Source organism: Chanodichthys erythropterus, chromosome 3, assembly GCF_024489055.1.
Source record: "Chanodichthys erythropterus isolate Z2021 chromosome 3, ASM2448905v1, whole genome shotgun sequence".
In the NCBI taxonomy this organism is placed as follows: Eukaryota; Metazoa; Chordata; class Actinopteri; order Cypriniformes; family Xenocyprididae; genus Chanodichthys; species Chanodichthys erythropterus.
The window spans coordinates 64,656,946-64,671,544 of record NC_090223.1 but is presented as its reverse complement, the minus strand read 5'-3'; the positions used below and the strand labels follow the sequence as shown (position 1 = coordinate 64,671,544).

At 39.7% G+C, this 14,599-nt stretch overlaps 1 pseudogene; it reads left to right on the top strand.

The window, feature by feature from the left end:
• LOC137005239 (uncharacterized) overlaps window positions 1-14,599 on the top strand; it is a 615,607-nt pseudogene that overhangs the window by 348,263 nt on the left and 252,745 nt on the right.

Genomic DNA, 14,599 nt, shown 5'->3' with positions numbered 1-14,599 from the left:
TTATCCCTCTGGCCTACGAATACGCCGGCACGTTCTGATGGATTTTTTCCTCGTGGCAGCTGAAACAACTTAAAATAGGCATTTCGTCATTTTTGGCGATAGCCTACAGATTAGTACAAGACTACAAATGGTTTATTTTTTTAAATTTTATTTTATATTTACGCTCACAATAACAACAACACCTTGTAGGCTACTTTTTTAAAATAGAATAAATAAAAACCAGGGTGCGCTTTCAGCTGTCTCTCTGCGAGAATTTTTCTGAAAAAAATCTGTCTTAAAAAATTAATTTAAACTCTGCGAATAACTGTAGCTAACAGAAAGAAACATCTCCATTTGATAAAAAATTTGTAGGTCTGTGTTAAATAAGAGGCGATCTATCCGCTGGAATGTGTTGTTTCTGAAATCATGACCAGTGCTCGTTGCGGCTCGTTGCGGCTGTTATCCGTTCTCTTGGCGCTCCTTTGGTTTTAATGAATAAATTTGCCTAAATATTTATCCCTGCTGGTATTTTAGTCTGCCATATCAAAATCACTAAACATCATATAGGCTAGGCTATAATATTATTCAAAAATAACATCAAATACATCAATGCAATGATAATTCACCACATGATTCACTGTTAAATCAGCTTTTGTAAACTGTGGGGCTGATGGACATTTTAACACATGACATGACATGGGGGGGGGGGACTTGCGGTACGCCACTGCAATGAATGACTATTTTTATTAACTAACATAAACAACGATTAATAAATACTGTAGCACATATATTGCTCATTGTTAGTTGATGTTGGTTAATACAGTAATGTTAATAAATGAGACCTTATTGTAAAGTGTTAACATTTTTATTTATACTGGTTTTATTTCTATGATCAGTTTGTGGAAAGGAGTTCAGTTAGGAGGTCAAAAGTTGTAGAAGCTCATAAATCATGTACAGTAAGATCTGAAGAGACTGAAATCATACAGAAGAGAAGTCAGTCAGTTGAGTTTGTGGCAAAACTTTTTACAGTTCTTGAGTATTGTTGTCTTTTACTGCATATGATAATTCATACTCAGAAAGTAGAACTGAAATGACATTCATTACAAGATGATTAGTTTAAACATTTCAGATACACCTGCAGAATATTTTTGCTAGTCATGTATTTCGCCATCTTGTCTCGTCTCGTGAACTCAATCTTGAGTCTCGTCTCGTGAACTCAATCTTGAGTCTCGTCTCGTGAGATACGTCTCGTCACACCCCTACTAGTTTATATAGAATTGAGTTAGCATTAGCAGAGTTGTTTGATTTGCAGCACTGAGCAGTTATTTTACATAACTTTATCATAAAAAACAGTACAAAAGCAAGCAATGCCCCTCAATAAGCCCCTCCCCCATAACCAAAGCCCCCCCATTGTATGTTACATTATGAATGTAACATAAAAATACTACATTTATATATTTTGCTGTTGTATTGAGAAGTAACACTTTCATAATCTTTTCTATACTCCTCTGATTATATTATGATAAATATTACAATATCAAAGCAACAGTGATCAGCAATAATGATAAGCCTAATACAAACAATAAAAAAACATGGATCATAACACAGTCTTGGAGGTAAGAAGTGGAGTATCCTTCACCTGAAATGTTTGTCTTTTTTCATGCTGAAATGCAAGGCAAGTGTTGTATGACAATAATAAGAAGTTTCCACAAATCCCTTCACTCGATTGGGATGTTCTCTTTTATTCTGGACGGTAAGGGCAGTGACTGTAACATTGAGCGTATTTTGTAGTATTAAACATGTATTTATTTTTCAATCCTGCAGGTCATTAGACATGACAGAATAACTCCAAGACATGGTGGTGCCTAAAGAAAAGTCTGGATCACAAAGATTAAGTGATTTCAGCATTTTAACTAAAGTTAACCTTAAAAATGATCCTAGCATAAAATATTTCAAGATCGTTGTAATGGTTTTTATTTTGTAGTTAAACATTTACATTTTAACATTAAGGGTTTTATATCGTAATGAATTTAATATTACATTCTAAGTTACAGTCTTAGGAGGCCATTGGAAAGATTATTTGTGCTGTAAGAGAGAGAGAGAGAGAGAGAGAGAGAGAGAGAGAGTCTTAGTGGAAGCAGGGATGTTATCTGCTAAAGCTTAAACAAAACATAAAGTAATGATATCACAACCAAAACAATCCCAGCTGACTCTTTGAAAACTAATTTATAATGATCAGACATGCTTTAAAAATGGTTAAGAGACCATGTAAAGAACTAGATAAAACCTGAAAAACGCAACATTTAAATGTTTTTAGAGTTAACACCAAAAATCAAATTACGAGTGTGTGTGTGTGTGTGTGTGTGTGTGTGTTCGTTCATTGGACTTTGTTTTGTATTTGTTAGTTCAAGGTACTATTCTGTCCCTACCGTGTGTATATTGTGTCACTAACCTCTGGAAAGAGTGTCATTACAGATGGGTTAAATGAAATGACAAAACTTTAAAGAAGCTGATAATTCTGACTGAATCTGATGAAAAAGATGATATAGATGATCTTTAATTAGACCGGTTATCAGTTCTGTCTGCTAAAGACTACTTCTGTCATTTATGATGCTGATTTGAATTACTTTCAGGATTAGTTGATTGATTAGTCGATTGATTGATTGATTCAAGTATTGATTCAAATTGGAAATGTGAAGTTGAAGATTGACGCTTTATCTAAATTGAACTGAGAGTCTTAATTTAAATACCGTTAGCTATGTGTGATCAGAATGATAAACTGAACATGTTATAGACTTGACAGTAGGGATATAAAAATGACAGTCACTATCAAAATAATCTGTAAATTAATGGCAGGGAAATGTGTGACGATTGACAGACTCCTGTTTTTGTTTTGGGGTGTTACATGATATTGGGGCGCTGTGGAAACATGGAGAATGATTGAAGTCAGATGGTCACCAAATTATTCATTATGTGTTTGTGTCACATTTGCTGGACGATATTTTGTTGCTCATTTGGATTTCTGTTTCTAAAAAGGCAAAAGCTGCTGCCACCCAAACAAGGGAGATTGTGTGTACCACGTTATCTGAAAATAACTTTGACTCTTCTAACTCTCTACAGAGCATGAAATATTTAGCTTCAGAGGCAGAGAGAGCTGTCTGGAGGAAACCTGCAGTATTAAAGATGGTATTTGATTTAGTGTCGATGGTAAACCTTGTTTACCCAAACATTTCTTCAACCACTATGCTAAACTGGCAGAAAGAACTGCCTGCAAGAAAGCTTGCCCTGTCCACCCCACACTTAACTTTTTCCTTTTACAGCACTGCATGAGTGTTTTCCAGGTAAAAAGGCCTATGTTATTGAGTGAGAGCAAGAAATGATTTGGTGATCATATTTTTTAATTTGTAAAAGAAGGGGTAACAGAGTTAGGATCTAAAGGTGCACTAGAACACTTTTTCACAAGATGTAATATAAGTCTAAGGTGTCACCAGAATGTGTCTGTGAAGTTTCAGCTCAAAATACCCCATAGATTTTTTATTATACAATTTTTTATCTGCCTATTTTGGGGTGTAATTAAAAATGCATGTCCCCTTTAAATGCTCGCGCTCAAAATGGATATTTACAAAGTGTTCGTGATGCAGCCTATCAGATCATGTAACTTGTAAGTATGGTATTTTTTTCAACCTGGTCTCATGACGAAAACATACTTGTGGGCACGTTTTCGCGAGTTGCGAAATACGTAGCAATGAGTACATATCGCTGCAGTTTCGCTCTGAAATGTCCACTGAGCGGCGCTAAAAGCGTTTTTTTTTTTTGTTTTGTTTTTTGTTTTTTGCCAGAGCAGATAATAGGGTGAATGTGGTACGTTTTTATGACGTTGCTTTTTAGACGAATCACGGGGGTTCTTGATTTGACATTTGCGCTCCGTTTAGTTTTAAAATAACGTCCCACCGACGCTACACCTAAACCTACCCAATATTGTTAACAAAAGCAAACGTCACGTAAGAAGCGTCCGCGATCATACTGTTTTACAGCTCGTTCAGATCTCTCTTTTTTTCTTTTTTTTTGCCGTCAGTCACCTTTCACGGGATTCGTACCCAGGCAGGGGGGGTGGGGGGTGGAATCGACTCCTCGTCGTAAGTCCAACTCCGTATCGACTGAGCTACCGAGCAAGCTTGGTCATGACCAAAAAAAGCGAAACATATAGAGCCGGTTAAGCGACGCAAAGCCCAAAGTATGTTTGTTTACAAATCAGGCACTCCGGTAAGAAGCGCTTTGAAGTCGTAACATCATACTGCACGAGGAGATGCAAAAACGAGTCTTTATTCATTCATAATCCAACCCCGGCCGTCATCGAAACCGTGTGTGAAAACAAGCAAAAGTGCCTAATGATTGTTTTACCAGCCTCTAGCGTTCATTTCTGTCAGAAACTGCAGCAAGACGTACTCATCGGTACGTAATTTTGTGTCTCGCGAAAACGTGCCCACGGGTACATCTCTACTATGAGACCAGGTTGATTTATTTGGATGTTTACATTTGATTCTGAATGAGTTTGAGGCTGTGCTCCATGGCTAAAGCTAACATTACACACTGTTGGAGAGATTTATAAAGAATAAAGTTGTGTTTATGAATTATACAGACTGCAAGTGTTTAAAAATGAAAATAGCGACGGCTCTTGTCTCCGAGAATACAGTAAGAAACGATGGTAACTTTAACCACATTTAACAGTACATTAGCAACATGCTAACGAAACATTTAGAAAGACAGTTTACAAATATCACTAAAAATATCATGATATCATGGATCATGTCAGTTATTATTGCTCTATCTGCCATTTTTCACTGTTGTTCTTGCTTGCTTACCTGCATAAAATCTGATGATTCAGCTGTGCAGCTCCAGATGTTAAAAAGTTAGTTCACCCAAAAATTAAACTTCTGTCATTTATTACATACCCTCATTTCGTTCCACACCCGTAAGACCTTTGTTGATCTTCAGAACACAAATTAAGATATTTTTCTAAAATCTGATGGCTCAGTGAGGCCTTCATAGGGAGAAATGACATTTCCTCTCTCAGGATCCATTAATGTAATAAAAACATATTTAAATCAGTTCATGTGAGTACAGTGGTTCAATATTAATATTATAAAGTGACGAGAATATTTTTGGTGTGCCAAAAAAAAAAAAAACACGACTTATTTAGTGATGGCCGATTTCAAAACACTGCTTCAGGAAGCATCGGAGCATAATGAATCAGCATATCGAATCCGCTGTTCGGAGTGTAAAGTTGACCAAAAGTCAGACCTGGGCTGCGTTCAGCACTGACAAAACGTTTTTTAAACGGAAACGGAGGCGCGTTGAACACCCCATTCTGATGACGCAGGAGTTGCAACTATGGCAGCTGAGAAGGACATTCTTTGTGTTCTTTCTGAAGAATTTTTGGAGCCTGATGAAGTTGGTATAAATACATGTTTAATACTACAAAATACGCTCGATGTTACAGTCACTGCCGTAGCCGTTCAGAATAAAAGAGAACATCCCAATCCAGTGAAAGGATTAGTGGAAACTTCTAATTATTGTCATACAACACTTGCCTTGCATTTCAGGATGAAAAGACAAACATTTCAGGTGAAGGAAAATCCACTTCTTACCTTTAAGACTGTGTTTATCTATATTATTTTTATTGTTTGTATTAATTAGGCTTATCATTATCGCTGATCACTGTTGTTGTGCTTTGATATTGTAATATTTACCATTATATAATCAGAGGAATATAGAAAAGTTTATTAAAGTGTCACTTCTCAATACAACAGCAAAATATATAAGTATAGTATTTTTATATTACATTAATACTCATTGTGCGAGCTGTCTCTTTAATACCGCGTGGTTTATATACATCTTGCCACTGATTGGGCTGAGATTTCTGACACGCCCACCGAACAAGAGAAAACGCATCTCAAACCCGTTGCACACCGATGCACACCGTTTCCAGGAAACATGTCGTTCAACCCGGAAAACGTAGCAAAACGTTGCGCACCGGTTTGAGCTTGAACGTGCCCCTGATTCGATACACTGATTCATAATGCTCCAAAGCTTCCTATATAATGAATTTATGATATATTCTGATTGTAAAAAATGTGAAAGAATGTGAGGTTGCAAGGCAATTCAGAGTTGTAAGATTTATGAAATCTTCCCCGAAATACATAAAAGTAGACTATGTTGCAGGTGAACTGGGAGAGGTATAGAGTAAACTTTGTTTCATAAACAATGTGTATCTGATATCTGTGTAATGCAAGGAACCCCGCATCGGCCCAAAAACGGACTCTGACGCCCCCGGGCGAAGGTTAACGCGTGTATGCCTTTTCAGTGTGTCTATTAAGTTCACTTAATTTCACTCGCTTAATCTGACTCCAATTTCAAATGATTATTACACTTAGGTTGTGTTTCCATTTAGAAATTCATCATTAGTTATGCATTAATTTAGATATTTGATGATTCTGGATATCCCATATTTCAATTGTTCAGTCATTAGGGACCCGATGCCGCACAGAGATACTTGCCCCGGGATTTCGCGGTAAACTCACAGACATAAACTCGCCAGTCTGATCTTCGTCAGAGAGTGTAATAAGTTGGCTAATACCTTTAGTCGGTTGCCTACTGCTCACTCTAACAAAAGTGTATTTTAATTTAGCCACTTTCACACAACTTGCTAAATCAGCGGTAAAGAGAAATCAAAAGGTCTTCAGATGAAGTGCCTACTGCTCCTTCATTCATGCACCTTCAGTTTGTTTTACCGTGGACACAGATTTACGCTAGCATTAGCCTCCCATAATTTACTGGTAATAATGATATCAGGAGAATCCAGATTAAATCAAATATAACATTTTATTTGTCAGGTAAAAGTGTATCATGTCAATTACACAAATAACCAATTAAAGCCAATTCAGAAATGATAAATGCATAACATCGATTACTCAAAAATGCATATATACACATGGATGGGTGAATGTCCTTGCATACTGTAGATGTGTGGGGGCAAGGCGTTGTCCTATGCTATTCTTTTAAGATCTTCTCTCCAGATACGCTTTATTGCAGGATGCTTGATCTCAGTTTTCGTTTAGCAGGAAAATCAAGCCTTACAGTATCACTTCATCAAATTATATAATTTGATATACAAGTTATTGTTTCAGCTTCTGTAGTCATCAGTGTATGGAATTTGATTATAACAAACTATAATTGCCTTTTTTATGCAGCAGCCTGAATGTCTTTAAATGTCTGAAACCTAAAATAAACCTGATGAGGTTAAAAACACTGAATAGTTGTGACACATGACAAGCGTCTGTCTCTGGATCAGCGCTAAAGCACAGTTGAATTTAGCAGTGAATCTTTGCATTTCATTCTTTGCCATAATCCTAATCGAACACTGAGTGTATAACAGCTTCAGAATTATATTCGTATTGACTGTCAACAGTGATAATAAGATATAGCTGAGAGCAGTCCAGACCAACCTTATGAAAGTATGACTTACAGAAGGTATACTTAACTAAGAACGTTTCTAGAAACACGTATTAATGTTAAGGTACAACTTCAGGTATATTTTAAGAATAATGTAAGAAGGTTTCAGGAAATCCAGCCCTGGTCTTCATTGTACACAATGCAGAGAGAAACGTAACAGCAGTCGGTGACAAGCCGGTTCCACTGACACTGTCACTCCTCGTGTTTCTGGATTTCAGGAGAGCCAGGGGAAAACACAGTATTATACACAAACCTGTAGGGTCACTGCAATAATGAATGAGCGTAAACTCTTTGAATGAATTGAGCACAAATTAAATAGCTGCGTTGCTGTTTCCTCTGTGTGTGTGTCTCAGAAATCAGAGCTTGGTAAGAGTAAATCAACAAAAATACTACATTATATACATGTTCTAGTATTTGATATGTATATTTTAATTATTTATACCTATATGATACATGAATTAATGGAATAAGCACAGCAGGATCTCAAACAGCCGCGTTTCGTCACTGTGCAGCTCTCAGAATCCAAACTACAGTGAATGCAGAAAAAAACATGTTGCAAACATAGAGGAATGCATGTCTAGTAGGGCTGGGTACTGAGTTCGATACTTTTTAGGTACCGAACTTAATGCCTCGGTACTACCGTGTATCGAAACATGTCTTGTCGTTCGGTACCAAATTTCGGTACCTAAGGGGTTAACTTGTCATCGCCAGTTACGCCCATACACACTCAGGACACGTGGCTCACGTGAAGCGTGTAAGCGTCCCAACCCCCATAGATGTGGAAAAATCGTTATCGCGCCATAAATCTAAAAGAAGAAGAAGTAGACATGGAAAAGATGTGGAAAAATCAATGATCGGAAGTGTGGCTACATTTCATTAGGATTGATGAAGACAGCGCGCAATGCAATATTTGCTGTAAGATAATAGCTGCCAAGAGCGGCACTACGACAAATATAATGAAGCACTTGACGGTGCACAAAATAAACCTAAGAGCAGAAAGTTGCTCCGTCTTTGACTGCAAAAAGACTGAGTCGGTGCAGTCATCCCGCCCTCCAGCTACAGAGCCTTCAACGTGCCCACCACACGACTCCTCCAAAACTACCGCTAAAGGCAGCGATATGAGTGGGACTCCGACAGGTAAGATTAATGTTTAGCAAACAAAATCAGCTAACTTACTTGTAATGGTACATGCTTGTGTAACTTACTGGTTAAGTTAAAGTTTCTGTGCACGGTGACTATGCCTTTGCGTGCTCTTGGAATTAACTATTTATCAAGCTTTGTTAAAAAAATTATAACATTAATTGCAGTATTTTTTCTGTTAGCTTGGTTTTTATTTTTATTGTATTTTTGTGATGAATGCTAAATATAACTATACTGATAATTTAATGTGTGCTTATCCTTAAGGCTGGCTGCATTAACAGTTTAGCTTTTTTGTTTTTCCCCCCTCTTCACATTAATGTTATAGCCTCTGCTCCTGCCAACCCTGGCATGATGATGAGACCATCAAGTGTCAGTCCGTTCACACTTGCAAAAAAAGGAAAAATGATGAGAGAAAAGAAAGATGAGTGCCACAGGGCATTCACAAACTTCATTGTTAAAGGTTTACTGCCGTTTTCTACAGTGGAGGCTCCATGGTGGAGGTAAGCTGTAAGTGGTGTTGTTGTAGGTTTTGGCCAGGTGTTTAAGTGATTTTTTTTTAGCCTAGATGTGTTTTCTTTACACCTTTTATAGTAAGCAACAATGATAAAACAATGCTATTTTTGTGTTTTGTGTTCTGATGATGATGTCAATTATAGGGAGATGTTAAGGGCCTTAAACCCCAGATATCAGTCCCCCAGCCGAGACATGCTCTCAAATACCCTCATACCTGCATGGCATGCTGTAGAAAAAGAAAACATCAAGAAAGAGTTACAAGATGTGAGGCGTGTGGCTGTGACTGCTGATGGCTGGACCAGCATTGCACAAGACCACTATCTGACAGTGTCAGTCCACTATGTGAGAGAGGGCTCCATGAAAGAGAAAGTCCTACACACAAGGGCATTATACACATCCCAAACAGGGGAAACTGTAGCTGAAGAGATAGGAGATATTCTTGATGAATTCAAAATTAAGGACAGAGTAGTTGCAGTCACAGTAGATAATGCAGCAAATATGGATGTAGCAATAAAAAAGATGAGTATTAAAAAAAATTGCTGCTTTGCTCACACACTCAATATTGCTGCTCAAAAGCTTTACACTATACCGTCAGTCTCACAGTGGGCAGGAAGGATCAGAGCAATGGTGGTGTGGCTGAAAAGGTCCAGCCTGGCTAAACCTGTCCTTAAAGAGAAGCAGCGTCTTCTTGGTAAGTAGAAATCAAAACAGATCAACCTTAGTGCAAAACTCTGGACAAATAAATAGTTTAGAAAAAAATCCTTTGCTAAATCATTTATTAAAACATCTCAAGTGAACAACAAATTTGGCAACCACAGAGACCAATTTCTCTCTCTCTCTCTCTCTAGGCCTTGCAGAACATGCTGTCATCCTGGACGTGAGAACGAGATGGAATAGCCTGTTCCTGATGGTGGAGCGATTCCTGGAGCAGTTCCCTGTCATCCAGGCCGCCTCCATGGACACTCGACTTAAGAAATCGATGAAGAACGACAGGTAAAGAACTTTGTCGTTAGCTTATACCATTTTCAGTCTGAATCATTCTCATAAAACTATAGTCCAGCTAATGAAACTGATTATAATTTTTCAGACTACAGAGAGTTTCTGATGATGACTTCAGAAAAGCAGAAGAGTTTGTAAAAGTGTTAAAGATACTTTACACTTCAACTCTTTGCGTCTCTGCTGAAAGAAGCCCAACGCTGGGTCAGATTCTGCCAATCTTGGATAAACTCCAGCACCACTTCACAGTTACTGATGTTGACTCCTCCTTCACAAAGACCATTAAGAACACTATCTGGAATGACCTCTCAAAAAGATACCAGGTGTGTAATGTAATCCTATTTGTTTGATGTCTCACTTGTTTTCATTAGGATTATTCAGGTACTATGTTTTTGCCTTGTAGGTTGACAGCATCAGACAGTTCTTGGAGGAGGGCACAGCCTTAGATCCCAGATTCAAGTCAAAAGTGTCAGATGACACTTGACACACTATGGGTCTCATATTCTATTAAATACAGACTCAGGCCCAGGAGAAGGAACAGGGAGAGAAAGAGAGAGCAGATGTCCAAGCTGACAGCTCATCTGATGAAGAAGCATCTGCTGTAGCAACACTGGTAAGAAAATTTCAAGACATCCAAGTTTTCCCCTATGAAAATTAACTCCTTTACATTTACCTCGATAGTGATTACTCATTTGTTCACAGAAGAAACCAAAGCTCTCTGCTCTTGAGGAGCTGTTTGCTGTGGAGGACATGGCAATTGAAGTAAGAACGGAGACCATTGTCAGCAGCACTACTGAGAAGATTCAGACAGAGATAAATCACTACAGATCACTTCCATCTACGCTGTCCTCAGTGAGTTCAGTAACCTGGTGGTGGGACATGAAGCACAATCTGCCATTGCTTTCTGATTTGGCAACAAGGTATCTGTGTGTGCAAGCATCCTCCACACCATCAGAGCGTACATTTTCTACTGCTGGGGACATTATCAGTTAGGAGAGGGCTTGTCTGTCTCCTGAAAAAGCAGACATGCTAATTTTTTGGAAGAAGAACTGCTGATTGTTTTAAAAGCCTACGTATGTAGCACTGAGCCTCTCAACACTGTTCATTTTGCACTAAAACTTTGTTAAAACTCTTTGCACTTAGGTATAGTGTTTGTTACATTTTGCTCCTTTGTGCTTTGGTTTATTGTTTGTGCACTGGCTAAAGAGATGGGTTCCCTTTCGAAGGGAACTTCACTCTGCGTTGAACAGAACGCATTGGGGAACCGTCACGTGACCCAGGTGTCGAAAGCACTATCCAACAGCTCCAATTGCTATTGGCCGGCGACAGCCTATGACGTCATACGGCGCGACCCGGATGTATAAAGGGAGCGCCTGGAGAGACAGTCACTATCTTTTTCGTCTTTCGTTCCTGTTCTGTCTGATTGCATCTATACCAAAAGACTCCGGTAGGGTTTTCTATATATACCTTACAAACGTTCATGACAGTGTGTTTATCCGTGTCCAAAGGTTTGACACTTGATATACATATTTTTCTGAGCGTTTTCTGTCTGGAGAGGAGCACGCACTGTGTTTACGCTGTTCTCGTTTGTCACTCTTCCCGAGGGAAGAGCTGTCTGCATCATTGCCTGTTGGTTCTGGCCTCTGTTTGTGCTGAGGCTTCACGGTGGCTGCAATCATAGGGCACGCGGATGAGCTCGTTGGGAAGTTTGAGAGTTTCATTCTCTCTAACTTCCCCGGGGCGGGCGAGAACGAGCGTGTTTGACGTGTTTGACGTCATCGCGTCCGGCGGCGAGCGCTCCTCTGGCTGGTTGTATGCGAGCTGCTGTGTGTTTGGGACGAGCTTCTCGGCGGGCTGCAGCTGCCGGGAGAACGCGTTAGGAAAGGGGCCGCGCGCAGATGGCTCGACGAGCGTTTCCTTTCTGTCTATTAATACGGCAGCTTCCATACTTTCCATTCCTTTTTTGATCTCCACGTTTGAGATCGGGAAGGCATGGAAAAACCCTTAGCCATTCAGTTTTGTATCTGAACCCAGACAGGCGGGAGGGGGAGGAAGAGAGAGTGAGATGGGTGATCGATTGTAAACACTGTTGCGTTTGTAATCGATTCCCCAGCTATAGGGTGATTTATATACCCTCTCCTCTTCTTCTTCCACCTCCTGTGTGTGTGTGTGTGTGTATATATATATATATATATATATATATATATATATATATATATATGTGTATGCTTATATACATGTTTGTTATATATGTGTATATATGTATGGACATATATCATGCTCAGATGCTTCTTATGGTCAGACTGATGGCTGGGCCCATAGTTATTATTTCTATCAGCCCGCTGTTTCTGTTTGATAGTAAGAGGATCTTTTAGGCTTAAAAGAGCCTTAGATTCCATCCTTTCATGTAAAAAAGGGAGCTTTAGGAGTTTTTGGTTTTTGAGCCGCAGGAGGGTCTATATTTTATTCATTTAAAATAAGACCTTATTTTCCTGTATAGGTTTCTGAGCATGTAGTCAAGAAAATTAGGGGATGGGCAGACTGAAGTTGATAGCACTCATCACTTCAGTTAATATGTAAATGTTTAGGTCGGTCTTAATCGGCCGACTGACATTGTTTGCTTGTGAGCTTCACTTTCTTTCTCTTATCCATGAGATCTGTAAGAAGGCCCGTAGCTTAGCGGCTAGGCTAGAGCTAGGTTAGGTGTGTTATTTACATAACCTTATGTATACTATCCCTTATTAGGTTGTATAGTTCCTAGTTCTGGCCTCCTCCCGAGGGAGTTGTTAGGTCATATGCCCATTATCCCCTATCTAAAATCTGTGCACGTTCAGGATAACACCTTGGAACATTCAGGCCGGTGGCCGGCCCATGATGAAGCTTTTTCTGTAGGCCCACCTTCTGGCTTGATAGTGAAAAGGTTTGTGAGGCTTATGGAACCGGGGATATCATTCTTCTCCTTTGAAAGAACGAGGAAGGAATCTCTGGTCTTCGAGCCGCGGTAAGGTAAGACAAGGTCTGATTTAATCGCTTAAATGTTCGACCTTGTTTTTATTCCTGTATTACTTCCTGAATGTGTAACAGTAAATATGTTATGGGTTTTTTTTTTTGGGCAAAAAAAAAAAAAAAATGGAAGTGTTGAGACTGACTGAGCGAGCCACAGAATGGCTGTTGTTCAGTTTTCTCTCTGTATGTTCTGCCGTTTGACTATTGTCAGTATAGTTTGAGCTGGCGCTCATCACTTCAGTTTCTGCGTTTGTGGCGGTCCTAACCGGCCGCCCAGCGCAATAGCTTTGATCCTTGCTGTATTTCTTATCTGAAATTTCGAGGTAGAGATCAGGCTTATTATAGCGCCTGTTATTTTGAATAGGCCTGTATGTTGTTTGGCCAGGCTAGAACTAAGTGTATGTATGGTGTATGTATAAATAATTCCCATATGTATTTTAGTTTTTGGCCTTCTCCTGAGGGAGTGGCTGAATTTTTTGCCCAGATTATCCCATTGCTTATGTAGGTGTAACTATGAGTGTAACAGCTAGGTTTTAAACTGCTTTGTTAGAGACCTGATGCTGTTTCTCAGGTGGTAGGCCCTTATCTTTGCGTAGATAAGTTTATGCTATTAATATTGTGTTGGGTGGATTATTAAGGAGCACTGTGCAGCTTTCCTTGGCTGCTATGGAAGTTATCTGTCCTTGTACGTAGACAGGTGTTCAGGAAGGCGTTTTACCAAGAAAACGGATCATTTTCTGAAGTGTACTTCTGTTGTCATGTTGTAAGTCCCTCCCGGGCCTCCATGATTATGGGCTCTTGGCATAGTCTACCTGTTAGGTGAGCTCTGCGCTTCCCCCTTGGGGTTGGGTTTGTAATAGTGCTTAGCTCCCTAAGCTGATTATGATGGTTGGGCCATCATCAGGCCCCATCTTAAGAATTAGCCCCAGGCTAGTTTGTGCTCCCCTTTCAGGGTTTCTCAGCGCACAGCCTCCTCAGTGTGTTAATTAAGCACTGGGTAGATCCTAGGTGAGCGGATTATCTCCCCTCGATATGAGGGTTCATAGCATTCAGCTGAGTTCTGCTCTCCAGGATGCCCGTCTCTACGCGTGGGTTTCTGCCTTTCTGCAGTCACTCTTACCTATTTTCTTGAAGAATGCATTCTAGAGGCTCTGTATTCAGACAGGGATGGCCTGGACTAAGTCTGTTCCCCTAGAAGACCAGGTCGGCCTCCCTGGTGGCAATGAGGGGCGTTCCCCTCAAGAGTGGCTGGCCGAGGTTCCCTTTGGTTCCTTGGCCACGTTCCCTTAAAGGGACCACTTTTTCCTGTGGGAAAGTGGGTCCCGGATGCCTTAGTGATTTCTTTAGGCTCTATTTGTTAAAAGAGAAAGGTAGAAGTCTTTTGGAAGTTCAGCTTGGGCTGTTGGCCAAAGGGAATGCTGTCACTGACAGCCTGGTGTGACCCGAGGGGGAG